This window comes from Globicephala melas, chromosome 1 (assembly GCF_963455315.2).
Source record: "Globicephala melas chromosome 1, mGloMel1.2, whole genome shotgun sequence".
NCBI lineage: Eukaryota > Metazoa > Chordata > Mammalia > Artiodactyla > Delphinidae > Globicephala > Globicephala melas.
Window position 1 is genome coordinate 170,329,063 of NC_083314.1, and position 27,614 is coordinate 170,356,676.

The 27,614-nt window shown below is 55.2% G+C and overlaps 1 protein-coding gene across 3 annotated transcripts in view; it reads right to left on the bottom strand.

Annotated features, from left to right (window-relative positions):
* The window catches only part of EPHB2 (EPH receptor B2), a 184,457-nt gene that overhangs the window by 83,184 nt on the left and 73,659 nt on the right, over nt 1-27,614 (bottom strand). The window lies entirely within an intron of this gene.

A 27,614-nucleotide genomic window follows, 5' to 3' on the forward strand; every position in this document is an offset into this window, starting at 1 on the left:
ATTATTGTCATCAGCTAATCCCTTCCCTAGGAGTTCCATGAAAGCTGTAACTCCTGTAGCTCTGTAGCTTTGAAGGGAACCACCATCACTTTATATGTGACTCTTTAGAAGGTACATGTAAGAATAGGAAAACCAAGGCTTTGATGCCAGAAAGAGCTGGGTTCAAATCTCCACTTCACCATTCATTAGCTTTGTGAGTTTAGCCGAGCCGTGTTACCTTTTTGAGGCTGCCTCAACATTTCTCACCTTTTCCTGGAGATGGTGATACTAATCACATGAGGGTTATTGTGAGGTTTCAACCTGGTAACCTTGGGAAGGACGTGGGGTGGGGTTACCACCAGGGAAATGGGAGCCGTGGCTGTGGCTTCAGGAAGTGTCTGTTGAATGGAGGATACATGAATGATGCGGGTATGACCAGCTCTGGTCTCAGTTCTTCCGGGGAGTAAAGTCATACCATCACTCATCTTTCGGCCTAAGGGGCCTTGAGGGGGTAGTTAGGATGCAAGGGAAAAAACCAAAGCTCCATTTAAAAAAAAAACCCAATCAATTTGCAACAATCCAAATAAAAGCCATTAGAGGCGGCTTCCCCACCAGAGACACCCAGGGGCCTTTTCCCCACCAGGATCCCAGGAAATTGATTGGCAGTTACTGACACTAATGGGGGCCGGAGAGGCCTGGTGATTTCCCCATCACTCTCTGGGGACAGTGATGACACGTCAAGATCTGTCAGGCTGAGTCCGTCCGGGGGCAGTTGAGACCCCAGACCTGGCCAGAGATGGGGCAGCCAGCTGGGGTTGAGCCCCCCTGAGACCCTCGTCCCTTTACTTATTTATAGCTTCATTTGACTCATGGTTAGTTAATGGCCCTACTGGGGCTGTGCAGATGGCGGGTCCCATGACAGGAGGATGGGTAAGGGACTGGGGCGGCTTCCAGGCCTGCCCTTCGACCTGGATCTGGAGTTGCATAAAGGAGGTCTCAGTCCTCACAGGAAGTCTGGGGGCAGAGAGGGAGAGAAATGTTGCGGAGAGGCCAAAACAGAGCTTGTGAGAAGCGGTGGTTGGAGACGAAGTTTTGAGACAGAATGAAAAGGCACAAAGATCAGCAGAGAGGGGCCTCTGCTGGGAGACCAAGCTGTGGAATGGTCGAGCTGGCAGAGCCCTGAGAAGCCATCTAGTTCAGACTCGCCTTTTATAGATCCTTGGCAGCTAAGGCACAGAGAGGAGAAGGCACTGGCCTGAAAGCTCCCAGTGCAGCCCTGGGGAAGCTGGGACTAGACCTTGCCTAGCTGTCCAGTGAGCTGAGAAGTGAGGTTACCTGGGACAGGAGGGCCTGGGGTGGGGGGGCTCTTACTCTCACTTACTGGGGCCAACTCTGAGTCTGGAAATGGGGACCCCCAACTAGTGGACTGGGAGACATGTAAACAGATGATGAGAATTCAGAGGGAAAGCTGCTATGACGGGGGTGTGGGCGCTCAGGGTGGCCAACCGTCCCAGTCCTGGGGAGCGGTAGCGAAGGAAGGATTCATGGACGAGGTGCTGTCAAAACTGAGACCTGAAGGATAGATGGTGTCAGACAAACGGTGAGGGGGAGGGTGAAGACAGAGGGGACTCCAGGCCAAGAGAAGAGCGTGTGCAAAGCCTCAGAGGTCGGCCGGAGCTCATGCGTCAAGTACGACTGGAGATGCAGGGCTGCTTAGCCAAGAGGTGGTAGGGCCAGCTGGCGACGGGCCTGCCTCCTAGGACGGGAAGGAGTTGAAGGTTCATCCTGTGTGCACTCAGGCTGCGTCTTAGGTCCTCACAACATGACCAGATTTCCATTCCAGAAAGATGGTTCTGGAACTGCCGTAGGGGAATGGGTTGATAGAGGAGGGGAAGGCAGGGGGCAGTTAAGAGGCTGCTGCATAAATTCAGGAGAAAAAAGGCCTAGACCAGGGCGGGGAGGCAGTGAGGCCAGAAGGTGAAGTGACTACTCTGATATCTAGAGGGAAAATGGGCAGGATCTGGTGTCTGATTGTCTGGAAGGCACAAGGGTGAGGGAGGGCTGGAGGATGACTTGGGGGCGAGCTGGAGGGAGGCCAGCGGGGGACTGGCCATGTGTACTGGGCTTCAGGGATAGAAGGGATGAGCACGATGATCCTGAATGCAGGTGGACCACGTGGTTCGGAGAAAAGTGAAAGAGAGGTGATAGACTGAGGCTCAGAGAGGTTAAGTGTCTTATCTAATGTCACACAGCTAGGAGGCATCCGGCAGGATTTACCAAGGTCCACACATTTCCTACCAGTCAAGCTGCCCTTTAGGGAGAAGATCATAGGCCTGGGCCCACTTTGCAGCTCCACATCTTGTGCCCTGAACACCTGTCCCACCTTCCAGCCTAACCCCACCTGAGGCTGGGGTTTCTCCTGCTTTGCCTGTAAGGTGTGGAGCTGGCCAAACCTCGGGCCAACCCATGCTTGGCTATGGGTATGTCATCTTTGGCCGACAGGCGGTGAGGCCGGGACCACTCCAGGCCAAGGGTTTAGGCCCCCTGAGGATTCATGCAAGCCAGGGGGTCTCCCATGGCCAGAGTGACCGTGGGGGCCAGGCCCACCTTAGACCTGCCTGCTCTGAGCTCTGGCAGGATGAAGCTGAGCATGGGTACCTGCTGGGTAGGCGCCTCCCCCAACCTGTCAAGGAGCTCCTGGCCAAAGCACATGCCAAGCCCTGAAAATGCAGCTCAGGAGCCAAAGCCCCAGTGCCCAGAGCACAGAGGGGGCCGGGGACGAGGCCCCAAGTGGGCGTTCTGAGAGGGAAGGAGCGTGTGGTTGTGTGGGCCACAGAGCGTTCTGTACGACTAAAAAAGCAGCAGTATATTCTTGCCAACAGCATGGGCTTTGAGGCAGGAAGGTGTGGGTTCTGATACTGGTGGGATACTTTCTAGCTCTGTGACCCTGGGCAAGTCACTAAACCTCTCTGGGTCACATTTCATCTGTAAAATGGGGATACTATCAGCACCTGCCTTACAGGGTGGTTGGGATGACCCAGTGAGTTCATATGCTAAAAATACTTAGAGCACAGCACATGTATATGGCTTGGTATGACGATGATGCCACAGGTGGCCACATCAAACCCACGTCGTGCTCGTCTGGCCTGGACTGACCCTGTGGAGGGAGCAGGCCTGGTTATATTTATTCTTGGCCCATCCTCACCCTTGGGGGCTGGCTGTGGCATCGAGCGAAGCTGTCGGTCCACAGCGGTATCGATCTTCCTGTCTCTCAGGAAGGCGTGATGCATTTAGCGCATCAGTTGGCTGCCGGTAGATGGTCCCAGCTGGGAGCCAGCCTGCCCGCCTGCAGCTCTGCAAGTGGGTCAGGGAGTTGCAGGAAAGTAAAACTTCTCAGAGGGGCCCCCTGGATGGTCTGGGGTTCCGGTGGGAGGAAGCCCTCAACGATACCCCGGTAGGAGCCTTGGATTAAGATTAAGGTCCTATTTGGCCCCCGACTCCACAGGATGACCTTAGGCAAATCACTCAGCCACCATCGGCCCCCTTGCTTTAGAGTTTCTATACCTTGTTCCTATGCATCAGCTCATTTGACCCTCACAACAACCCTGGGAGTCAGGCAGAGCAGGATTTATCACTCCCACTTCATGGAGGGGGAAACTGAGGCTCAGAGGGCTCAGCCACAAGCCTGCCCCAGGTCACAGTATGGGGCAGAGGCCTCGCCGAGCCTGGGGTCTGACTCCTCACCCCAGGCCAACCCCATACAGGTGCCATGGGGAGTCACTGGGTAGCAAGAGTTTTAGCCCAGGAGGTGACAGACCCGGACTGTACCACTCTGGTCAGCGACGTGAAAAAGGCAGTGGGGGCTAGAAAGGAGCCAAGGGGATCCAGGAGGGCCATGGTGTGTGTGTGTGTGTGTGTGTGTGTACAGACATTCTAGGCAGAGGGAATAGCAAATTGAGACAAAAGGTACAAATGGGTGGGGATAGGGTAGTTGGGCCAATGATAAAGACTAGAGGGAAAAATGCCAGGGGTGGCAATGATGTATGGAAAGGGCAAAGGCAGGACTGGACCAGAGAGAACTTTCCATGGGGGCCTAGGCAGGTATGGGCATTCTGGTCAGCCCACGGCCCCTCCCCCATGACCGGACACGGCAGCGCTGGGCCTCAGGGTCAGGATGGCCTGGTTTGAGGAGGGCCGGCAGGCCAATTACTGCAAGTCAGGTTTCCACCCAGATAGAGACCCCCAAATCCACACCCAGGAGCAGCAGGGAAAGCGTTAACCAGCCCTAGAGGGGGCTGTTCTCTGACTAATCCCGACACGAGATGGGAGGGGGACAATCGGGCCTGCAGAAGATGGCAGAAATGGAGGCCCAGGGAGGTTAAGCAGTTGGTCTCAGGTCACACAGCCTGTGAGTGGTGAAGCTGGGTTCTAAACTCCGTCCCCCTGCTGCCAGCACCCACACACCTTCTGCTCCTCAGAACAGCAGATGTCCTGAGGGGCTTGGCGGCTTCCCAGGCTGAGTCCTTGGAGAGCAAGCTGGGAGCTCACGCTGACAGGAGCTCCACCTCCAGTGCTACCCAGGGCTCTCAGCATGCTTCCGCCCCAGGCCCCAACACTGCCTCGGGGACATCAGCCGGGACCTCAAACCACTCTGGAAATCTGTCTTTGCAAACGCAACAGATTCTGGAACCTTTAAATAGTTTTTGGAGCTTCCAAACAGCTTCCAGGACTGACAAATTGCTTCCAAAATGTTCAAATGCCTTTGGAATCTTTAAACAGCCCTTGAGACTTGGACCAAAATTGAGAGCCAAGGAGGGCCTGGGGCCAAGGCAGGGCTCAGGCCGCCTTCCCAGCCCGCAAGCTCTCCTCCAAATGCGGGCTGGCTGCACCCAGCCTTGGCCTGAAGTGGGGCCCAGCCACACCTTGGGTCTGCCTCCTGGTGGCCCATAGGCACTGGGCTCAGAGTAGGGGGCGATCAGGCTTCACCTGGCCTCTACCTGGTTCGGTGACCTCGGGCAAATCACCTTTCGCCGGGCCTTGGGCCATTTACAAAATGGGATTTCTGTGTGAGAGTTTTAGGGCTGTGGGTGTGCAAGCAATCTTTGGGATGCAAATCCAGCCCTCCCACCACCCGGCTTTAGCTGTCTAGATTCCAAGGGTGGTGGGCTGGGGAAAAGCACTGCTTCATCGGGACAGCGGTGGGGCGGGGGTGGGGGGGTGGGAAGCAGGCACATGGGGGGCTGAGAGAGGAGCCCCCAGCCCACAGAGCTCTGTCGCCAATGAAGTGGACTCGACCTCTTCACTTTCCATGGGAGGTGGATTTAAACCCCTGACTCCTTGCCCTCAACAAGCATCTATCTCCTCAGGAAAGGCCTCTGTGGGTGCCCCACCCAGCGTGGCGCCGGCCCCAGCACCTGGCAGCCTTCACGCGTGGCCACAGAGGGCGGCCGCTTTCAGCCACCCAGAGCCGTCTCCATGGTGACGGGCACAGAGCCGAGCTGGGCTTTTGAAGAACGCTCATAAAGGCGCAAACTTACCCCAGATGAGCCGGCGTGCATTTGTGAAGCAAAACATCTCAGGCCAGCCCCATGCCTTGTAAACCACAGCTGCCAGTGGCCTCAGCTGGGCTGGGGAACACGGGTTCTGGGCTGCTGCGCTTGGTGCTCCTGCTTCCTCCCAGTATCCTGGGGCCCTACTCAGGCCCATCTACCCTACCATGGTAACTTTGGAAATAGATGCACCTTCGCTGGATTCGGCTTCTTGGCTGTGTGACTCTGAGCAAGTGCATTCACCTCTCTGAGCCTCAGCGTCCTCACCCTTAAAGTGGGCATGAGGAGGCTACAAAGACGCGCTGCAAGGAGGACTGACTGAGATGGACAGAAAGGGCATAGCATGGTGCAAAGTAGATGCTGGTTTCCCTGCACTTGCCCCCCATCCCCGCCTTTCAGCATCACCCCTGCATAGGTGCATAGGGCCACCTCCTCCTGGCAGCGTCAGGGGCCCCTTCCTCCTGCTCCCACGGCACCCTCTAATGTCCACCTGCATTACAGGACTCAGCGCACTGAACTGCAACAGTCTGTTTACCTATCTCCCAGGTAAGCTTGAATAACTGACACTGTGCTCTACTAACTTCGCTGAGCCAGGTTCACGGTTGGCACTCAACAGGTCCTCAATGAATAAATAAGAACAAACGAATAAACGTGGTGATGATCCCTCTGAAACTCAGGTCTAGGGGTGTGGTCTAGGGAGTGCCAGGGGGCATATTTCAGGGTCGGGGGTGGAGGTGGTGTGGGTAGAGTAGAAGACTGGTAACTGACAGAAGACCAGCCATGGTGCCCTGTGTGCTTCTCTGCGGACGGCTCTGGACGTGAAGGCTCCCTGACTTCTCCCATTGAAGCTTCCATTTTGCAGGGGAGGAAATCAAGTTCCAGGGGGGTGAATTCACTTGCTGGGGTCACATGGCCAGGGGACAGGGATGCCGGCACTCATGCAATTCATCTGGGAACATCTGGGCATTTCACCCATCCCCCATGGCCTATGATGCCTTGCTTCCAGCTGGCACTCCCATCTCTCCCCCTCTTCTTCCCTTCACCAGCACGCACCTCAAACGCAGCGTGGAGGTCACCCTCCTGTGGCACAGGCCCCTCAGGCCCTCACGAGGAGCCAGACCGCACCCTGGAACTGGCACCGAGCTGTCCCTACCCCCAGTCTCTGATCTTTGATGCCCGACTTCAACCCATTTTTCTTGATCCCACCCTTGACGCCTCCTTTAAACCTTCATTCCAGGCTCCAAATGATCTGAAATGCCCCACCCAGAATGACCTAATTCACCAGGCAGTGCCCCTGAAGACAAAAGACCCAGGGTTTGAATTCTGGTCCTGCCACTTACGAGATGTATGTCAGTAACTTCGACAAGCTACTGAATGTCTCTGAGCCTGGATTTCCTCTCCTGGAAAAGAGGACCTGCCTGACAGGTTATTGTGAGGATGAGGCGGCGAGCTGATGAGCGTGGATGTGCTTTGTAACAGAAAAGCACTGGGTAGGTGATGGACTTTAATTAAAGAACTATAATGGGGCTTCCCTGGTGGCGCAGTGGTTGGGAGTCCGTCTGCCGATGCGGGGGACAGGGGTTCGTGCCCCGGCCCGGGAGGATCCCGCGTGCCGCGGAGCGGCTGGGCCCGTGAGCCATGGCCGCTGAGCCTGCGCGTCCGGAGCCTGTGCTCCGCAACGGGAGAGGCCGCGGCAGTGAGAGGCCCGCGTACCACAAAAAAAAAGAAAAAAAGAAAAAAAGAAAAAAAAAGAACTATAATGGATTATAGTGCTGAACCATAACTTCAGTACATAACATATATGCCTAATTATCATAAATTACAAACAATCAAACAAAAGGGTACTAGATGTCAGCAGCTGACTGGGGGCTTTTGGGCGACAGAAGAAAAACATATAATGTAGATTTCAGCGCCTGTGCCCGGTGAGTGTGGTCTGCGGTCATTCACTCATCCCTTTGTCCATCAAGTCTGTCCATCCACCAATCCATCAATCTGGCCATTCTACCAACACTCGTCAAACTCCTGCTGGGTGCAGGGTGCTTGCAAAGTCTCAGATGGGGTGAGGAGAACATTACTCCCACCTACGACTGGAAATCGATATCAGCTTCTGTTCATGGAGCCCCAAGGATGCCAGGCTTGTTCCCAGTCCTCCTTTAATCCTCACACCCACTCATTTTATGGGTGAGCACACTGAGGCTCAGGGGGGATGAGACCAAGATCCAGGAACTTGGAAGACCTTTCTCACCTCAGTGCCACATCCCTCTCTCCTGCTGGCTGGCCCTGAAGTCCCCTCCTGCTTTCACTGGCAACACCATCTCATGTGTTTTATGATCACTTCACTCTCCACAGCCCCTGCTCCCAACTTCCTTGATTCTGAAAGACGACCCCCCCCCCACCGCCCCAGCAACTCAGTCGGGTGGGTCTGGCACCTCTGAGTACCAACCATGCATCTCCCCACCTCCCCAGCTTCCAAGGGCTCACGATTTCCATCTCCAACCGCTCCTTATTAATTTTCTTACAAAATGTGTTCCATGATTTCACCGACATCACTGCTGCCACTACGAGTGGAAGCCTTGCAGAAAATCCCCAGGTGGGCCTGAAGGCCCCCCAGTAGCTCTGTGTGCCCATCTCACCCCCACCCCCACCGGCAGGGCTGAAGTTTCATTGCTCCCTCAAGGCTGTCTTCTCTCCCTCGCCAGGCAGGACATCTGGGGCAAGGCGGCGCTGAACTGGTGGTGCCTAAATTTGCCATTATTTCATACTCCTCTCAATATCCAGAGAGGTAGGTGCCACGCCTGCATTTTACAATGTCCAGGGGTGCAGAGAAGTGGACTGACTTGCCCTGGGCCACACAGCTAAGCAGGGCTAGGCCTGGGATGTTAAGCCTGGACCTGACCCACAGGCTCATTCCCCTCGCCCTCCTGTACATGGTTTTTACCCTCCACTCCCAGTGCCCAGGCTGGGTTATTTTTAGCTTCTATCTCACCCAGGCCACCCACAAGGACAGACTGGCTTGGGGACAGGGATGCTGAGAGTGAAACTGAGGGGAAAAGATGACATTATGGCCTGGACATCCCAAGTGTGGCAGGGCTAATGGGGCTGACACTGCCTTGCTCTGTGGTCCTGGTCATCAGGGTGCGAGGGGTCAGACGTGGGGCAAATAGAAAAGCAGAGTTCACAAGTGTTGGAGCTGAACTTGGCCCTCAGGGATCTGCTAGGCTGGGCCCTTCCTTAGACCAACAGCATCAGAAATGGGACTGGGGGCCCGGGTGATTCTCATATACTCATATACTCTTGGGGCTAAGAAGCATTCATCTACTCCCACACCCCACCGCTGTACAGATGAGAAAACGGAGGCTCAGAGAGGCCAAAGAACTCACCCAGGGTCACACAGCAAGTGGGTTTTCAAGCTATGGCCAGACCCTATTTCTTCTGACTCCCTAATTTAGGCCCTGTCACCTCACCCCAAAGGCAGGGAATAGGGCATTTTAATAAAAGGCCACTCGGGGGCTGTCAGTGGTCTGAGTGGGTTTGGGGAGGGGAACTTGGGGCTGCCAGAGCCCCTGCCCAAATATATACCCTCTTTGGTGTGTCAGGATGTCTGAACGTCCCCCATTTGAGGTTTCCCAGCTTTGAGGTGGGATGACAGGGACTAAGTGACACATCAGGGGAGATAGGGTGACAAGGAATAAGAAGGGGCCTGGATGGGGATGGGACAGGAGGCAGAGAGGCTGGAAGATAAATTTCCTGCCTTGACAGCTCTGCTGGGGACGGTCATCATGGGAAGTCCCCAAACTTCCTGCCCCCATCCCCATCCACTGGGAAATATCCATGAGGCAGAGCTTCCTCACTCATTCTCTCAGGGAACTCTGGGATGCAGAGGTTAAGAGCCACTGGAGACCTCTGGTTTAGTTCCATCTTAGACTTCTGGGGAGACTGAGGGCCAGAGAGAAGTGACTTGCCCCAGGTTGCAGAGTGAGTGAGTAATTGCCTGACTTGAGGGTTGGGAGAGGACAGGTGGATCTGTAGCTCCTGGAAGACAGCAAGGAGGAGGTGACTCAGTGGACAAGCAACCAGCTTGGCCCCTGCTGCTGCTCCCCCCGCCAGCCACCATGAGATCAAAATGAGGCCCAGGGAACAGGAGAAAGGGCCGGAGGAATGGGGAACTCCTACCATGTGGTACTGGGTGAGGGGTGCCCTAGGATGGCATCGGCAATCAGGCTCCCTTTCCCATCTCCTGTGCCTCTTCTCTTTGGCTAGTACCCAGGTCCCCACAAGAGCTGCCCAGTCCAACCTGCTTGGCCAGACCTTCAAGGTCCTTTGTCATTTGTCCCCAACTGTCTTCTCTGCCTCCTGCCTCACCCAACGATCTTACCAAACACCAGACTGAACTCTGAACACTTCCCTAGCACACAAAGCACTGTAGTGTCCATGCTGAATTCTCCCCCAGGAATGCTCTTCGGCCCATCTTCACCTGGCAGACTCCTATTCAGCCTTCAAAGCCCAAAACAAGGTTTGTTTCCTCCATGAAGCCTTGCCCCATCATCAGAACCAATCTGAGCTGGCCAGATCTTCTTGGGTCCATGCACTGTACACACATACCTCTAACATGGTGCTTCCCAAGGCAGGAAAGGGGTCTCAGGTTCTTACTCTTCTCTGTGCCTGACATGGAGTAGGTACACAGCACATACTGGATCTGCTCTTGCTCCTGGCTCTTCCTTGGTGCCTAATACAGCGCTACGTACATTCAAAGACCGGGAAAGAGACCTATTCTATGGCAAGAAGCAGAAGTTTGGAGTCAGACCTGAATTCAAATCCCAGCTCCCCTGTGTGACCTGTGAGATGTCCCCTAACCTTGCTGGGCTTCAGTCTCTTCATCTGTAAAACGACAATAACCATGTCTACCTTGCAGAGAAAAGGTGAGGATTCAACGTGGTAACCCAGGTAAGGACAAAAATGAATGACTATACATATATGTTATATATATACATATTACTATATAATACACTAATAAGAATGAATAAAGACCCAAGTTCCCTGGAAACTCATTCTCAGGCACTGATCCCTTGGAAAAACATCTTAGGAGGGTTTCCGTCTGATCTGTGCTCATCTCTGCACTCCAGCCTAAGCTCCACTTAATTGTCTTGCTCTGAGGGTGCTGAGTATTTACTCCAGGCCACCTGGTGCCTGGAAACCACCAATTGCTGGGGAGCAGCTCGTTAATTTTCCCGACTCTGCACACAGACCCTGCAGCTTCTGCAACTCATCTTGGGAAACTGAGTGGAGCGGGTCAGGCCAGGGCCAGGGGTCGCAGGAAGTGGGGCTGGGGGTGCCAGGGGACTTGAAAGGGTCTGCAGAGGCACCACTGGGAAGCTGTCCAGGCTGAAGGAAGTGGGCCCAGAGCTGCCGAAAGGCAGATGGATCCCAGGCCCAGCCCGGCCCTGCTGGCTCTAAGCTATTGGGTCTCCACTGTTGGGGGGGAAGCCAGGGCCTCGTAGCGAGGCTGGATGCACACAAGCCCTCGGGGTGGGCAGCTCTGGGGGCCAGGAGGTCCCTCGCCAGTGGAGGAGAGGGAGTGCGGCACAGCAACTGAGGGCGTGACTCTGGGGCAAGGTTCCTTGGGTTTGGATTCTGGCCCCGAAAATTAGTGATGTGTGCTCTAGGGTCAGTTACTTAACTTCTCTGTGCCTCAACTTCCCCCTCTGGAAAATGAGAAGAAGAATACCCATGTCATGGGGTGTTGTGGGACTCACATATTAAGAGCTTAGAACTGTGCCTAGTACGTGAATATCACTCAGTAAATATTAAGCTATTATTTTTTAAATTAATTAATTAATTACTTTTGGCTGTGTTGGGTCTTCGTTTCTGTGTGTGGGCTTTCTCTAGTTGTGGCAAGTGGGGGCCACTCTTCATCGCGGTGCACGGGCCTCTCACTATCGCGGCTTCTCTTGTTGCAGAGCACAGGCTCCAGACGCGCAGGCTCAGTCGTTGTGGCTCACGGGCCTAGTTGCTATGCGGCATGTGGGATCCTCCCAGACCAGGGCTCGAACCCATGTCCCCTGCATTGCCAGGCAGATTCTCAACCACTGCGCCACCAGGGAAGCCCCTACGCTATTATTATTATACCTTCCTCCCCATTTGGAAGCATCTTACTTGGAAATTCTCATCTGCAATTGTGAGCCTGGACTTGACTCTTCAGTGACATACATTTCATCACACATGCCAGCTCCAAGGAGTCTGCCTGGAGTCCTTCTGGACTGAGTGGAAAAGTGTGGTGAAGGATTTATGATGTCTGTCCTGGGCCTGGGAAGGGAGAGTGGTGGCCAGTAAGCCTCTCACATGCCTTTGCTGGGACATTTCATTTGCTCAGCAGATATTTATTAAGCTCCTGCCTGGGTCAGGACTGGGCAAGGCCCCAGACTACAAAGGTGAGCAAAAACAGACACGGTTTCCCACTAGAGTCAAGAGTCCAGTGGGGGGCTTCCCTGGTGGCGCAGTGGTTGAGAGTCCGCCTGCCGATGCGGGGGGCGCGGGTTCGTGCCCCGGTCCGGGAGGATCCCACATGCTGCAGAACGGCTGGGCCCGTGAGCCATGGCCGCTGCGCCTGCGCGTCCGGAGCCTGTGCTCCACAACGGGAGAGGCCACAACAGTGAGAGGCCCGCGTACCGCAAAAAAAAAAAAAGAGTCCAGTGGGGAAGACCTTCATTGGCTGATTGCAGTACTGCATTCAGAGGGCGGTCAGGCTCTCTGTCCAGCACTATTTTGCTGTGTGACCTTAGACTAGTCACTCGGCCCACCTGGGCTCCTGTTCCCCTTAACCACAGGAGGCACAGTGATCCCTTTCCTGCCTGAACTAGTCACCTTTCTTGAAATTGGCTTTTCTCTTACGCCTTGACTTTGCCTAGAATGCTCTTGTCCACTGTCCTCTTTCTTGAGAACAACTATTCATCCCTGAGCACCAGCTCAAATGTTTCCACCTCTCCCTGCAAACAGCCACTCCCACCTCTGCGCTGCCAGAGAAGTCTGCAAAGCCCTCTGCTATCACAGGGCACTGCCACTGTGCACGGGTCTGTTCACGGCAGCTTCCTTTCGACTAGGAGCTCCTGGAGGGCATGGCTGTGTCTGTGCCCTTTCGACACCCAGAGGGGTCCAAGATTGCCTGGCGCGTGGCACAGGCTCAGTCCATGGGGGCCAAGGCAGGTGGAGAGCTGGACCAGATGACCTTTTGAACTCTGAGAGGCTGGGCTCCTAGTATACTTAGATCCAACCAGTATGCTCAGCTCAGAAGGCCTCGTCTTGAATGCTGCTTCTGCTGCTTCCTAGTCGTGCTTGGCCAAGTGACTGAGCCATTCTGAGCCTTGGCATCTCCGTCTATAATAGAATTATGCTGTGCAGTCAGAGTCTAGCTAGGGTCCAGCAAATAGCAGGTGCTCAGTAAAAGCCATTTCTCCCTTTTCCTTCCTTCTTAGGGAGCACTTCAGGCCAGCATCTGTGCCCTCCGGTGCCCAAGTCAGACACAAAGTTCTGGGAGAAAACACATGGATGGCTCGAATTCTAAGAGGCAGAGGGGGAGAAAAGGAGGCGGCAAGTCCCTCCAAGGTGCCCCAGCTGGACTTGGCACCCACAGGCTATTCCTCAAAAAGTGAGACCCACGGCCCACGTGCGCCAGGCCACCCCAGGGTCCTCGGCTTTCCTCGCTCCCCCGCCTTGCTGGGAAGCGCTCCCATCCTTTCCTTGAGCAGAGGCGCCTGCCTCTTGGTGCTGCAGCCTGAGTGCTGATAATAAAGGCACCTCTGTGTGCCTCTGGGGAAGCAGGGCTGGGGGTGGCGGTGAGGGGGGCCCACAAAGCTCCCGCAGCTGTGTGTTTGCAAACAGGGGAGCTGAGCTGTGCAGAGGGGCTGAAAGCACTAATTGTCTTTAATTAAAGGAGGTTGGAGGCAGCACAGGCTTTGACAAAAGAGATTTCCAGCCTGTTAGCAGCTTCAGCCTGAGCTGGGGCTGGGCCGCCCAGGCGCGCCCCCGGCTTTGTCCCCGCGGGGCCTGGTCCTAAGGAGGGCACAGCCAACACCTGCCTGGTGGGGGTGGGGGCAGGGGCCACGCACACGCAGTAGGACCGTGCTGAGGGAGCTGGGCTCCTGGGGCCTGGGAAGATGTCTTCGTGGTGAAGCCCCTCACACTCATTCACTCTCTCAGTAAGCATCACTGAGCACTTGCTATGTGTCGGGACAGCACTCAGAACCGGAGGTACAGAGACGTAACAGTCCCTGTGTTTCAAGAACTTCACGTTCAAAGAGGCTTCATGGTACAGTGACTGCAAGCATGGACTCTGATACCAGCTGGCCTGTTACTGAACCCTGGCTCTGCTGCTTACTAGCTGTAGGATCTGGAGCAAGTTACTTTACCTTTCTGTGCCTCAGTCTTCCCATCTGTAAAATGGGGATGATAAAAGCAGCACATACTTTAGAGGTTGTGTGAGGATCACTGAGTTATCATAAAATGTTTGCTCAGTGCACTTGACAAATATCAACGGTCATTACTCCTTCCTTCATGCATCCAACTCTGTACCTAGCTGCAGCCCCCAGAGGCACTCAATGGATGGGAAGAACCCTGGTCTGGGAGGCTGGCTGGGTTCCAGTCCCAGCTGTGCCATTCACTTGCCATGCGGCTCCCCAGCCTCAGTTTCCCCACCTGAACAATTAGGGCTGGGCAGGATGGTGTGTGAGGGAGGGTTCTGCAGTGCTCCCTCCAGCATCCTGGGAATTGAGGTTCTTCTGAAGAGCCGGCCTTGCTGGGCTCCCGCTGCATACAAACAGGCTCCGCCTCCCACCCAGGGGCAGCTTCCTCAGCTCACGCCATTCTTTTGTCTTCTCTCCCCAGGCTCACCCTCCGGGGTCCTCAGACACATCTACAGCCCCCATAGAAGGCACATATGCACTGGCAATCCCTCTCTCTCTCACACACACACACAAAGTCACACACACACACACATATATGCATGCACACACACACACACCTGCCTTATTCTCACCCTCACCCCCACCCCATAGAATCTCAGTCTCTGTCCCCCTCCCACGCTCAAAGGCTTACTGACCCTGGGTCCAGTGGGTGGGAGGGAGGTTGCTACTCACAGCCTCTGATCCCCTCCTGCCCAGCTGGCTGGGCTGGGTGGTCGAGGGGAGGTGGAGGGAGCGGGCAGAGGGCGAGAGCGTCCTGGGGCCAGACTTCTCAGGCTGTGGGAGGGGAGGTCAGCTCCTGAAAGGGAGGGCCCAAGTTGGGCCATAAGGGGAGGGGGAGGTCTGGAATTTCCACCCCAGGGAGCACTGCGGGAGGCTGGGAGATGGTACCCCGAGCCCACTCTGGGCCCGCAGCCCCTTGTTTAAGCTATTCAAAGGCCCTGATGAGGAAACTGAGGCTCAGAGAGGATGGGTGTGGCTCAAGGACACACAAATGGGATCAAGCTAAAAGGGGCACCACTGAAGTCCCTTCAGAATCAACAGGCCAGGCCCCCTGTGGCCAGCACGGGACAGAGATGATGGGTGGATGATGTGGGCTCCGGAGGTGGGTGGCTTATCCCAAGCCTGCAGGATTCTAGCCTTGGCGAGGAGAGGGGCCAACCACGGGCGCTCGAGGACCCCTAGACTGACTGACAAACTCGAAGCTGACCAGGCCTTAGGCTGAATCCCCAGCAGTGGCTCCCACTAAGGCCTGGCCCCAGAGTCACTCAGGACTGAGGCTGACCTCTTCCCTGTGACCCTTGACCCTGGCCCCTCCGTCTGCCCTCATGTACTGACCTCAGGGGTAAATGGACTCTGATCATGGCTCTACCAGCTCCCCAGAGCCTGAAGGGGTGACTTCTCCCAGCCACCTGCCTTCCAGTGGGCCGTGAGTCCTCTGAGGGTAGAGCCTGCTCTTCTCTTTTGTCTTCCACGGCCATTCCCAAGCACCTACTGTGTCGGGCAGAACACCCGAGCCTCACACAGCCCTTCCAGGCCAAGTCTCCTGTCCCCTTTTACAGATGAGAAAACTGAGACTCAGAGGTGGAGGCACCTGCTCAGGGCATGGAGTGAATGTGACCCAGGGCTGCGTGAACCTGTAGCCTTCCCCCGACCTCACCTGGGTGGGGGGTGGGCGTGCGGCTGGGCAGTCAGGGTGTGTGGGCAGCAAACAAACGGCCTGGCCAGGTGACTCCACGGGTCGGCAGGTGAGCAGACCACGGCAGCCACCCTGGGTATGTGCACCACGCCCCTCTATACGGGGGAAGGTTGGGGGGCTGCTTCTGGACCCCAGCTTGACCCCTGTGTCTGGGTTGAGAAGGGCTTCACTTTTCCAGCCCACAGCTCACCCAGGCCCCAGGTGAGTCCAAGACGGGCAAGGGATCTCCTTAGGGTCGGAGGGAAAAAGGTGAGGAAGGGCGAGGGGGAGGGGGAGACACAGAGGAAGTGGGAGGAGAGACCCAGAGGACAGACAGTCAGATGGAGGATGAGACAGAGACCTGGAGCCCCATTAAGGTAGAGAAACCAAGAGATGGAAGAAGAAAGAAAACACAGGAGGAGGGGAGAGGGAGACAGAAGGAGGGAGGGGGGAGGGACTGGGAGATGTGGGCACATACATGCAGGCAGGGCCAGGGCTGAGCCCAGAGAGGCCTCCACCTGGAAGTGGAAAGATGGGGAGTGGGGAGGGGGGAGGTCCCTGGGGGGGTCATCAGCTGTGAGGGAGGGAGTGGGTGAGAAGATGTGAGAGTGACTGGGTCTGTGTGACTGAGCGAGTCTTCAGGCCCAGGTAGGTGTGGGAAGCAGATCAGGGTGTCTTTCCTTGGTCTCTTGGGTCTACACACCCTTCTCATTTTGTATTCACAAGGACTGAGCTGAAAGATTACTTCATAATTAACATGGTCTTCAGTGGCAGGATGGGGATGAGTGCCAATTTGTTATTTTTTAAAAAGGCAACACGTAAGGAAGAACTGGTCAATTGATTGATTGTTTTTCTCCAGCCAGCCTGCCATCCATCCATCCATCCATCCACCCACCCACCCACCACTCAGGCACTGTGCTGGGACAGGAGAACCAAAAACATAAACCCAACAAACTCCTATCTGCACTGGCTGTGGCAGCCCAGAGTGGTGGGAAAGGTCCACGGGGGTCCTGAGTTTAAATGCTGGTCCCATAAATTAACATACTCTCTGAGTCTGGGCAACCCCTTTGCCTCTCTGAACCATTTTCTCACTTGTAAAATAGGGTGGTGGTTCCTGCTCCCCGGGTTGATGTGGGATCCCAGGAGACAGTGTATGTAAGAGGCCCGGTTCTCTAATGTGTGCTCTTAGGCACTGTGGCCTCCCTTGGCTCTCCCGTCCCACCTCCGTGATGATTCCTACTGAAGATGCTGAGTACCACAAGCTGCCAACCCTGCCGGGCCCGGGAGGTGGTCACAGCTGTGCAGCCCTGCTGGGGCTCTGGGGTAGGAGGTGGGTCAGCCCTGCCCAGCCCAGGCAGCTGTGGAATGAGGATGGGGATGAGGGTGGGCAGGGGCCTCTCCCCGGGAAGCCCCACACCTGCCCTGCCTCTCATGCCTAGAATATTCGGCGCCTCCTCAAGCTATTTCTGCTCGTCCTCCAGGTCTCAGCTCAGGTGCAGCTTCCTCTAAGAAGCCCGCTGGGACGCCCGGGCTGAGTGTGGTCCCATCCCCGCCTCCCCGTGTCCCTTGTGGGTCCTCACGGTCCTGAGTTTCCCCTTTACATATGCCATCGCTGTGAGTTCCTGGAGGCGGAAGCCACGTTGGATGCAAATCCCTCTCTGTGCTTGGGCCTAGGACAAGGCCCAGTGCACTGCAGGCTCCAGCCATTTCTGGAGAGGCTGGGGCATTTGTTGGCCCGTATTCTGCCTGGTGCTCCTGGGGCTGGGGATGAGGCTGCTGCTTTCCCTGAGGTCCAGAAATCCATTTCTTCAGCCACCAAATCCCTCCTTGGGGAGGGGGCATCGGGGACTCTCCCAACTTAGGAGTTGGGGGTGGGGTCAGGGCGACCCCAGGGTAGGAGGGGGTTAGAGAAGTCCTAGCTCTGCCTCAGACCGGCCCTCTGTCCTTGGGACCCTCATTTTCCTTGGCAGTAAACCAAGAGGATAACTTCATGGTGGTGGGTGTGGGAGGGCAGGGTCTTGGCCTTAACCTGGCAGCCAGGCCAGGGAGCAGTTGTGGTGGGTGATTCTTCAGACACCATCATGCAGTGGCCGCCCGCTTTCCATTCCTCGGGGTTTCCCTCCCAATCACAGGTAAAGTACTTTGCAAATGAAGCATCAATATCCCACCCCTGCAAGCACACGAACCCCTGCGGCCCCTCCCAGGCGGAAATTCAGGTGTCTCCCCGACAGCAGGTGGACCCGAGCTTGGCTGCCAGCTCTGCTTGAGTCTAGCTTTGCAACCACATAACCCGACTGGGCTGGGCCATCACTTCCCCAGGCAACCCCTATAGGCCAAGGTAGCCCACTCCAGGCCAAGGCCACCCTGCCTCCTGGCACCTTCCCCCCTCTTCCCCATGCTGGGTTCCACACAGAGCAGAGTGGCCCCCTCCACTCTCACCGGGACGTGACACTCACCAGCATCACTTCTGGTCCCATCTGGGGAGAGCCCCCACCCCACCCCCGGCAGCTAATCCCCACAAAGCCCAGCGCTGGGCCTGGCATGACAAGCAGGCCCCGTGCTGCCTGCAGCTCCGCCGGGCGTGCTCGGAGGGACCGAGGCGGGATTCGGTGCGGCTGTCACTCTCTCTGTCCGTTCCTCTAATTGGATTCCCAACACGCAGAGGTTGGCAGAAACGCTGGGGAGAGGAGAATCAAAGGGAAGGGGCGTCCGGGAGATAAAGAGAGGCATTCTTCCCAGGCCACAAAGACTGCAGCGCGAGGGGCGGGAAGGGACCTCAGCGAGGGGCTGCCCATCTGGAGGGCGCCTGGGCGGGGAGAGGGCGGGGAGAGCCAGAGCAGGCTCCTGGGAGGCGGAGGCTGAAGGGCCTGCTTTCCTCCGCCTCGTGCTTCCCCACTTCTACTCATGCAGTGCCTTGGGCTTGTATGCCATCCAGCCCGCTTTGGGGAATGGGCATCCTTCGAGGCCTAACCTCTTGCTCCCATCTGCTCTAGGAAGTGTTCTCCAAATGCTCGGGAAGGCCTAGGAGTCGGCTGGATCTGGGTCCCAATGCTGGCTTGCCCCCTGCTGCCCCCTGGGAGGTTCGCGCAGGCCCTTGCAGCTCTCTGGCCTCAGTTTCCTCCTCTGTGGAGTGGGGATAACACAGAGGGGGTGCACGGGGTTGGGGCGACACAGTTCAAATGTGCCCCTTCCCTTCCTCCTAGAAGCACCATGGCTCCTCTGCTGGCCTGTCCCCCACTGGCCCTGCTTTGGTGTCTCGTGTAGACACAGCCTTTCTCCGCAGGAAGAAGGCGAAAGTGCTGCATAAACAAAACACCTCAGACAGATATGAGAGGAATGACGATCCCAGCCTGGGCAGGGCCTTGCGATCATGTCTTTACCACCGTCTGGACCTCTTTGGCAGATGAGAAACCGGAGGTTCTGGGAAGTGAGGGCAATGCCCAAGGCCACCGACCAGAAAACATCGGAGCCTGGTGAAGAACTGACCCGGGCCAGCACCATCACCGCACCCCTCCAGGGCCCCCCCATGCTTTCCTGTACAGCATAAGCACATTTTGCATGGACGTGTTGTGCACACAACCAGCAGGGAAGGCGGGCAGGCCAAGGATAGAGGCTTGCTGCAAAATGGGCCCGATTTGCTTTAAGGATGTTGGAGCCACTGACTTTGGTTCATGAAAGAGACATGAAGAGGACCTCAAAGAGAATTTCTAAGAGACAGAAAATCAATGGCCCTGACATTCTGGCCCCCAGAAAGTGTGTGTGTGAGTGTGTGTATGTGTGTACCCCCCCCACCCTCCCCTGCCGCCAACACACATACTCCACTGGTGGGTCCAGTGCACCACAGACACGCATGCTCACAAGTACTCATTTCCAAGTGCATGTGCATCTGGTTTGATACAATGTATACGTGAACATATACACTCTGGCTTGATCTCCTTGTGGTTGGATATGCACAAACATACACACACCTACTTGACCCAGGACACAGACACCCAAGGACAGGGGTCCCCTCATACAATGATGGGTGCACACACTCATTCTGTGGCACCTATGCTCCTTGACGGGCACTAGTCCAAGTGATCCTGCACACACATGTGCTGGGACAGGTCAGACAGACACAGGAACATACAAACACAAAGGCAGTAATGACTCCCAGTGGGCTCCAGGGTGAACTGCGCGGGCAAGTGCACGTACAGGCCCCACCCCTGAAATGTACGCACATGCTCTTATGTCCAGAGGTGTTCCAACCACACACGTGGATGGATGTTGGGTCAGTGGGCACACTGCTACACATACAGGCACACAGACTCCCAGCAGGCCCAGCACACACTCTCCCACGTCTAACGGGGCCAGTGCACACACACAGGCAGGTGTGTCGCGGATGCACTGACCCAGCACATGTGTGTGTGCACATCCCTCCCAGGCCTCCAGGGAGCTCCCACAGACAGACAGCTCTGACAGCAGGGTGTGGGGGGAGGGCAGCCCAGGGCTGCAGTTGCCAGGGATACGGATGTGGGGCTCCCAAAGCTTCGTGGCCCGCCCAGCCGGCGCAAAGAGGCCAGTGAACACTCTCAGGTCTTTAAAATGTTGCTCATCAGATGGTGACGCCTTTAAGGAAAGAAGCTTGAGTCTGGTTCCCTGGAAGAAGCCAACAGAACATGAGGCTTTGGGCCCAGCATTTGCCGGGGACACAGGGGTCAGAGGCGGGAAATAGCTCTGACTGGCCCCCAAGTCCCACCTGGCCCTTTGCCCATGCTCCACTGGACAACAGGGGTTAAGGGGTCTTACTTGCTGAGTGGCCTGGAGCAAAGGAAGTCACCTGCTCTCTCTGAACCTCAGTCTCCTCATCTGCAAAAGGGGATGGTAACAACCCTGAGCTTAGATAGCAAGTTCCAGGCTATGATCGGCACTGACCACGTGCCACATGCTGGGTGCTGTGTTCAGTGCTTTACTTTGATTATTGCACTGAGTCCTCACGACTCACCTGTAACATTCCATTTATTATTATACCCATTATTTCGATGAGGAGGTTGAGGCTTTGGGAAGTGAGTCACCTGCCCAGAGTCACACAGCTAGTAAATGTCAGAGCCAGTATTAGAACCTAGGCAGCTGGCTCTTACCTACATCTCTAAACCTTCCTGCTTGAGGGCGCTAGAGTGTGGCAGGTAACCTGGGGTCACTATCCTGGTGTCGCAGATGGTCACAGCTGCCCTGCTGGCCTCTCGAGGGGCATGTGAGGACCAGGAAGAACAGAATCAGAGGGTGTTAGTGCAGAAGAGTCTTCTGTAGCTGGTGACAATGAGCCCCAGAGACGGGGTGGGGTGGGGAGGTGCTCTGCCAGGGTCCCAGGGTGAGTGGGAGAGCCCATATTCGGACCCAGGCACCCTGACTCTGGGAGCTGCTTCTGTGCCGCTCAATAAAAGCACCCTGTCTAGTTAAAACAACGCCAAGCCACAAGTATGTATTAGGCACCTGCTGTGTACCCAGGCTTGCTTGTAACCGAGAGGGGATTACCAACCAAGCCCCGGCCCCCTTAATCATGTACACACGCTCTGCTCTCCAGGTGCACTGCCTGCTGACCCCCTGCCCCCAAGGAACATTCTTTCCTGAAGCAGGAGCACCCCCTCCACTCCCCATCGCTTTCCTATCTTCTGAGCTCGCATGACTCCTCTGGGCCTCTTCTAAACCCTGTGAGGCTGGGACTACAGGCCTCATTTAACAGTGAGGAAACTGAGGCTCAGAGCAAAGGCCTCCTCAAGTCAGTCAGGCAATGGGGCTGGGGTCTGAACCTGAGATCGGAGACTCCGCGGGCTGGGCGTCTCCTCCTGCTCTGCGTCTGCACAGACCCGGGCCTGTGGTGGGCTCCCCCAGGCTCCTACTGAGAGGTGGGTCCCCCAGCAGGCCCCGGTCTAGGATGACCATGCAGGGAGTCCAAACACCGTTGGGCCAGCGCAGGCAAGGGAGCAAGAGCTGGAATTAATGTTTGTTGATGTGAAAATACAAGGAAGACTGAAGGATGCTCCCTGAGGTCCCCAGTCCCTGGATTTAAGATTTTTACAGGAAATGCTGAGTCCCAAGAAAAAGAACCCTCAATCCATGCCTGGAAACACCTGTTCCAACCACAGACAGACCTGCTATGCATCCTGGCTAAGTTGGTCCCTCTGGAGCCGGAAGAGCCCTCGGCTTCTCCAAGGGCCTCTGTTAGCATCATCGCTCACATCAGGGTTGGGAGGGTACAGGGCGTGAAACTGGGGTGAGTGGGTCTCTGCAGCTAACATTTATGGAGTAGTTTCTATGAGCTAAACATCAGTCTAGAAACTGGACACAGTGATGGACAAAACAGAAACATCTGCCCTCATAGAGCCTGCATTTCAGCTAGGGAGACAAGTAGGTAAGGAACAAAGAAACAGTATGTCAGATGGCAGCAAGGGCAACGGAGAGAAGTAAAGCAGGGAAGGGGGACGGGCTGCGTGCACGCGTGTGTATGTGCATGTGTGCATGTGAATATATATGCACCCTTTGGAAAACTAGGGCAACGGGGGACCTTGGTGAAAAGGTGACGTTCGGGCAGAGACCTGAAGAAGGTGAGAGGGCAATCAATGTAGACACTTGAGGAAAGAACATTCCAGGCAGAAGAAACCACCATGGACGTCAGCGGGTCTGGAGTGGAGGAGGCAAGGAGGAAATGGGAAAAGATGGGTCCGAGAGAGGGGAGGGACAGATCACGGAGGGATCTGTGGGACCTTTCAGCTTTTGCATTATGTAAGACGAGGGGCTTCGGGGGATTCTGAGCAGAGGTGGGATGTGACTACTTTTTTTTTTTGGCCACACTGCACGGCTTGTGGGATCTTAGTTCCCCGACCAGGGATCGAACCCAGGCCCCAGCAGTGAAAGCGTTGAGTTCTAACCCTGGACAGCCAGGGGAATTCCCATGATCTACATTTTAGAGGGACCTCTGGCTGCAGGGCAGGGAACAGGGAGGAAGCATGGTGGAGATGTCCACTAGGTAGTTAGGTATGTGAATCTGGACTTTAGAGAAGAGGTCCAGGCTGGAGATTGACCAGAGAGGGCCTGCATGGAACCACCCAGGGAGGGAGAGGGAAGAGGAGGCCACGGACTCAGCACCGGGGCCTCCGAGGTAGAGAGGTGGGAGTTGAGTGGGAACTGGCCACGAAGCACCCGGCAAGGCACGAGGAACAGCAGGAGACAGTGGTCACTCTGATAAACGCTCCTCAGGGAAGCCAAGGCCTGGAAACTGACCGCTGAATTGGCGACATGGGTGTCACTCATGGCCTTGATTAGGAGATTTAGTGGAATGATGGGGCAGAGGTCTGATATAAACGGGTTCAAGAGAGGTCTCGGAACAGGAATCAGCAGCAAGGGGGCTGGGAGGGTCACAGCCTGGGTGTCAGAGTCAAACCGACCCAATGACCCAGCTCTAGTCTTAGCTCTGACCCTTCCTAGCGGTGAGCCTTGGGCAGCGCACCTCACCTCACTGAGCCTTAATTTCCTTGTCGGAAGAACGGGGATAGGGACTTTCCTGGTGGTCCAGTGGTTAAGAATCCACCTTCCAGTGCAGGGGACGTGGTTTTGATCCCTGGTCGGGGAACTAAGATCCCACATGCCGCGGAGCAACTAAGTCCGCCCGCCACAACTACTGAGCTCGCGTGCTGTGGAGCCCGTGCTCCGCAACTAGAGAGAAGCCCGCGTGCTGCAAATAAGAGTCCGTGAGCCGCAGTGAAAGATCCCGCATGCTCCAACTAAGACCTGACGCAGCCAAAGATAAATAAATAAATAAACATTAAAAAAAAAAAAAAAAAAGAACAGGGATGATATCTCTCTTACTTCCTAGGGTTGTCGAGAGACAAATGAGATAAGGATTGTGAAAAAATTTTATTCACAATGAGACGTACAAACATTCCAGTGAGAAGACGGCAGGTTTTGGATTTCACTGCTGGCTCTACCATTCATTAGCTGTGTGATCTTGAGCTGGTTGTTTAACCTCCTTAAGCCTCCACTTGCTCCTCTATAAAATGACAATAACAACTGTACCCAACTTCTGGGGACTACAGGGACCAAGTATTCTACACCAAGCCTAGGGCATAAGGCCGGGCGCACAGTGGGCACTCAACCAACGCGCGTGCCTACCTCGCTGGGCTCTGGTCTCTGTTACTTATAATCGGAGTCCAGCGGGAGGTACAGGGAGTGGGGTACAGGGACCCTGAGTTTAATTGCTGGGTCTCTGGATAAGCCATTTCATCTAACGTCTTTGGGCCTCAGTTTTTATGAGTGTGAAGTTGGTGATCAGTGGCCTTGGCCCCTTTGTTTGGGGTGGGGTGGGGAGCAGAGGACAAGAGATAAAGTTCACGTGCTGCGTCTGGATGCCAGTGACGTGGGAGTGCTTGCGCGTTTGTGACCCTCTCCTGGGTTCGCGGATGGGTTGGGCAGATGAGTTACCGTGGCCAGGAAACAAATCCCTGTGATGAAAACAACAGCTTCATCCAACCTCCATGGATGGGGCTCCATGGAAAAAGACTGGGAAGGCCTGGTGAAGGAGCAGAGAGCCCGAGGAACCAGAGAGGACAGGAGTCTGAAGGGCAGCCCAGCCCTCAGGGTGACCCCTGGGCCGCCAACCACGGGCTCCTTTACCCGTATGGCTGTCGGGGGCTGATTCACGTCCTGCCGATCCCACCCACACCTTCCTCCTCACACAAACCGTGTGTCCTCGGGGCCACCAGGAACTCTTCCAGGCCACCTCTCCCCACCTAGGATGGAGACTAAGGCGTTTCAGGGAACGCTGGGGTCTTGTCCCTGAGGAGGTGGAGCCAAAGGATGGGGGCTATCTGACTGAACATCACGAGGGGCCCCAGCGAGACCCTGGGCCTAGGAGGCCGGAGCACTGGGTTCAAGTCCCAGCTCTGCCACCAAAGTACACTGTGACCGTGGGAGAGTCTGGTCCCCTCTCGGCTTCAGTTTTCCTTGCCTCTAAAATAGCGCTAATAACCTTCGCCTTGCTTCTCTCATGTGGGTATCATTCAGATCAAAGTATCTCACGGGGTGAGACCAAATGCTACACAAAAGCAGCCTCTAATCTTTTCTGGAATGAGGCAGAGTGTAAGTAAATAAATACTGTACATATGTAAGACATTATAATTACAAATGGCATCCCCCCACCCCCCGCCAGGCTATGGAAAAAAAAAAAAACCCTGTTTGGTATAGTGTGAAGAATTCTCATTAGGACTTCGGGAGGCCTGAGTTCTGATTCCAGCTCTGTACCTGACAGGGTGAGTGAATCTGGGCAAGTGACCCCACCCCCGGCCTTGGTAGAGGTCAGATGCTGGTTTTAGAGGGGTTTTATAAGTTCTTCCAGAGCAGAATTAACAACGTAATGTCCTACCACCCCCCTTACCCAAGGAAGGCAGTCTAGGGTGTGGGAAGGGACTCAAGCTTTGCCAGGCAGGTTTCAGTTCAAGCCTCTTACCTGCTGTGTGGCCTTGGGCAGCTCCCTTTCCCTCTCTGGGCCTCGGTTCCCCTCTGAGGTTCAAGCTCATACCTAGACACTAGGAGTAGGGGGAGCAGGGAGAAGCAGCAGGATGGGGGCAGAGGACAAAGGGTCCTAGGGAGGAGGTGCCCAGCAGGGTGGGGTGGAGGCCAGAACAGGGCCTGTGGGGCCTGAGCCAGCTGCCGCAGAGCAATGAAAATCTCTTAACCACACAGAATTGTTAACAGCTCCCAAATCCTGTTGTACCACAGGCTTAGAAAGGCTTAAACTGTTAAATGCATAAACTTCCTCAATAAACGGGCTTCTCTCGCCAGATCCCGAAGCTCAGCCAGATGAAAAGGCAGCCGCTGGAGGGAGGGAACTTCCCCAGCTGTTTATGGCCCTGCCAGAGTGTTCTGGAGGCAGCCTGAGGCCAAACCCATCAACCTGATGCCTTCAGGGTCCGAGGCCAGTCTGGGGCTGAGAGGGGGCAGCGCTGGGGCTCCAGGGTCAGGTGACCTGAGTTCAAATCCTATCCCTTCCTAATTGGGTCACCCTGGACAAACAAGCTGCTTCACCTCTCAGAGCCTCAGTTTCCTCTTCTGTAAAATAGGGATGAGGATACCTAACCCCGAGGGTGACTGGGAGTCAGTGAGACCCTGAGTGGGGAGCTGCCTGGTCCACCAAGCCTTTCTGACACCTCCAAGAAGCAGAGGAGGTCAGAAGTAGGAGGCCCGAGAGTACACCCCTGCCTCTGCCAACTATGAGGGGTGTGACGGTTGGCCCTCAGTCTCAGTTTTCTAATTAGATGGGGGGATTCCAGAAGGTAACTGGGCAGGAAGGGAGCATGACGTGAGCACTTGGTAAATGTTGCGTGGGGGCCGGGGGGACTCTTCTCTCTGGCCGGAGGTTAGCCAGGGGTGGGTGGGCCTCCTTCCCCAAGGCCATCTCACAGCTTGGCACGAGGAGAGGAGGCCTACGGGGGGCTTCCCCACCCCTGAGCCTTTGCCCTGGGACTGTGCTCCATCCTGCCCTACATCTCTCTTTTTTTTTTTTTTTAACATCTTTATTGGGGTATAATTGCTTTACAATGGTGTGTGTTAGCTTCTTGGTCCTCTATGAAGACATCACCTGATCTCCCCACGAAGCAAAAAAATCAGAAACTGGAGTTCAGTGAATGGCTGATGGCTGGCTGGCCAGCTGGCTGGATAGATGAACAAACAGATGGATTAATGGATGGAGAGATGGATAGATATTTGTGAACAAAAATAGATGCTTTGAGAGCATATAGAAAAGGGGAAGTGGGGAGGGGGTACTTCTAATTTTTAAGAGCAAAGACTTGAATAGCCTGTACTGGCCAGGGTCCCCATCCAATCCCCTTCTCGAAAGGCTGGCCTGTGTGGTCTCAGCCCTGGCCTGAGCCTGGGGGTCTGGAGGGGTTATCTATCACCCTTCCCCCTCCCCAAGCTGGGCGTCTCCACCCTGCCCTTGAAGAGAAGCAGCAAAACTTTCTGTGTGGGGGTCTGGGCCGTTCCTCCCACCCAGCACTCCAATCCTCACTCCCCTTTCCCCAGCCAGCACAGGCCTTGCCAGCTGGATGCCTCCCTCCTCCTCACCCCAAGACTGACCGCACCCACCCCCAGAGGCTTGCCAGATACATCTGGGCCACTGGTTCGGCCTCTGTGGGAAGGGCTGGAGCTGAGAGCAGGGTGGGAAGGAGACCACCCTGAGGGTGGCCCAGGATCCAACCCTGAGGGCCCCCTGGACCCCTGGCCCCTCCCTACCTTGGCTGGGGAGGCACAGGATTCTGGGAGTGAAATAGAAAATAAAGCCACAGGCATAATATCCCATGCTGGTGAGTATGTGGTGAAACAGACACTCTTGAAGACTGCTGCCAGGAGGGTAATTCAGCCCAGCCTTTCTGGATGGTAATCTGGCAATGTGCATCAAAAGCTCAAAAAAAGTACATACCCTTTGACCCTACAATTCCATGCCTGGAGACATATCCTACACAGATGCCAGCAGCAGTGCAAAAAGGCAGAGGGACAATGAAGTCCATGCCAGCATTTAAGATAGTGAAAAACTGCAAGCAATCTACACGCGGATCACTAGAGAACTGGTAAATAAACTATGGTACGTCTATCTATTATGGAATTCTAAGAGCCTTCCCAAATGATGATCCAACATGACATGGAAAAATGCCCACAAAATATTAATAAGTCAAAAATCCTCATGTATTCTCAGAAGGAATCTATTTTTTCTTTTTAAAAAAATCAATATGTTTAAATCCATCTAAATACACCTAGAAGGATCCACACCCGTCTGTTAACAGTGGTTACTCTCTGTGTGATTTTAATTTTCTCCTTTTGGCTTATCAGTAATTTCTAAAGATTCTACAAATAACCTGTATTGCTTTTGTGATAAGGAAAAGTTATTTTTTCCTCAAAACAAAAAAGCTCATTAGGAGAAAAAAA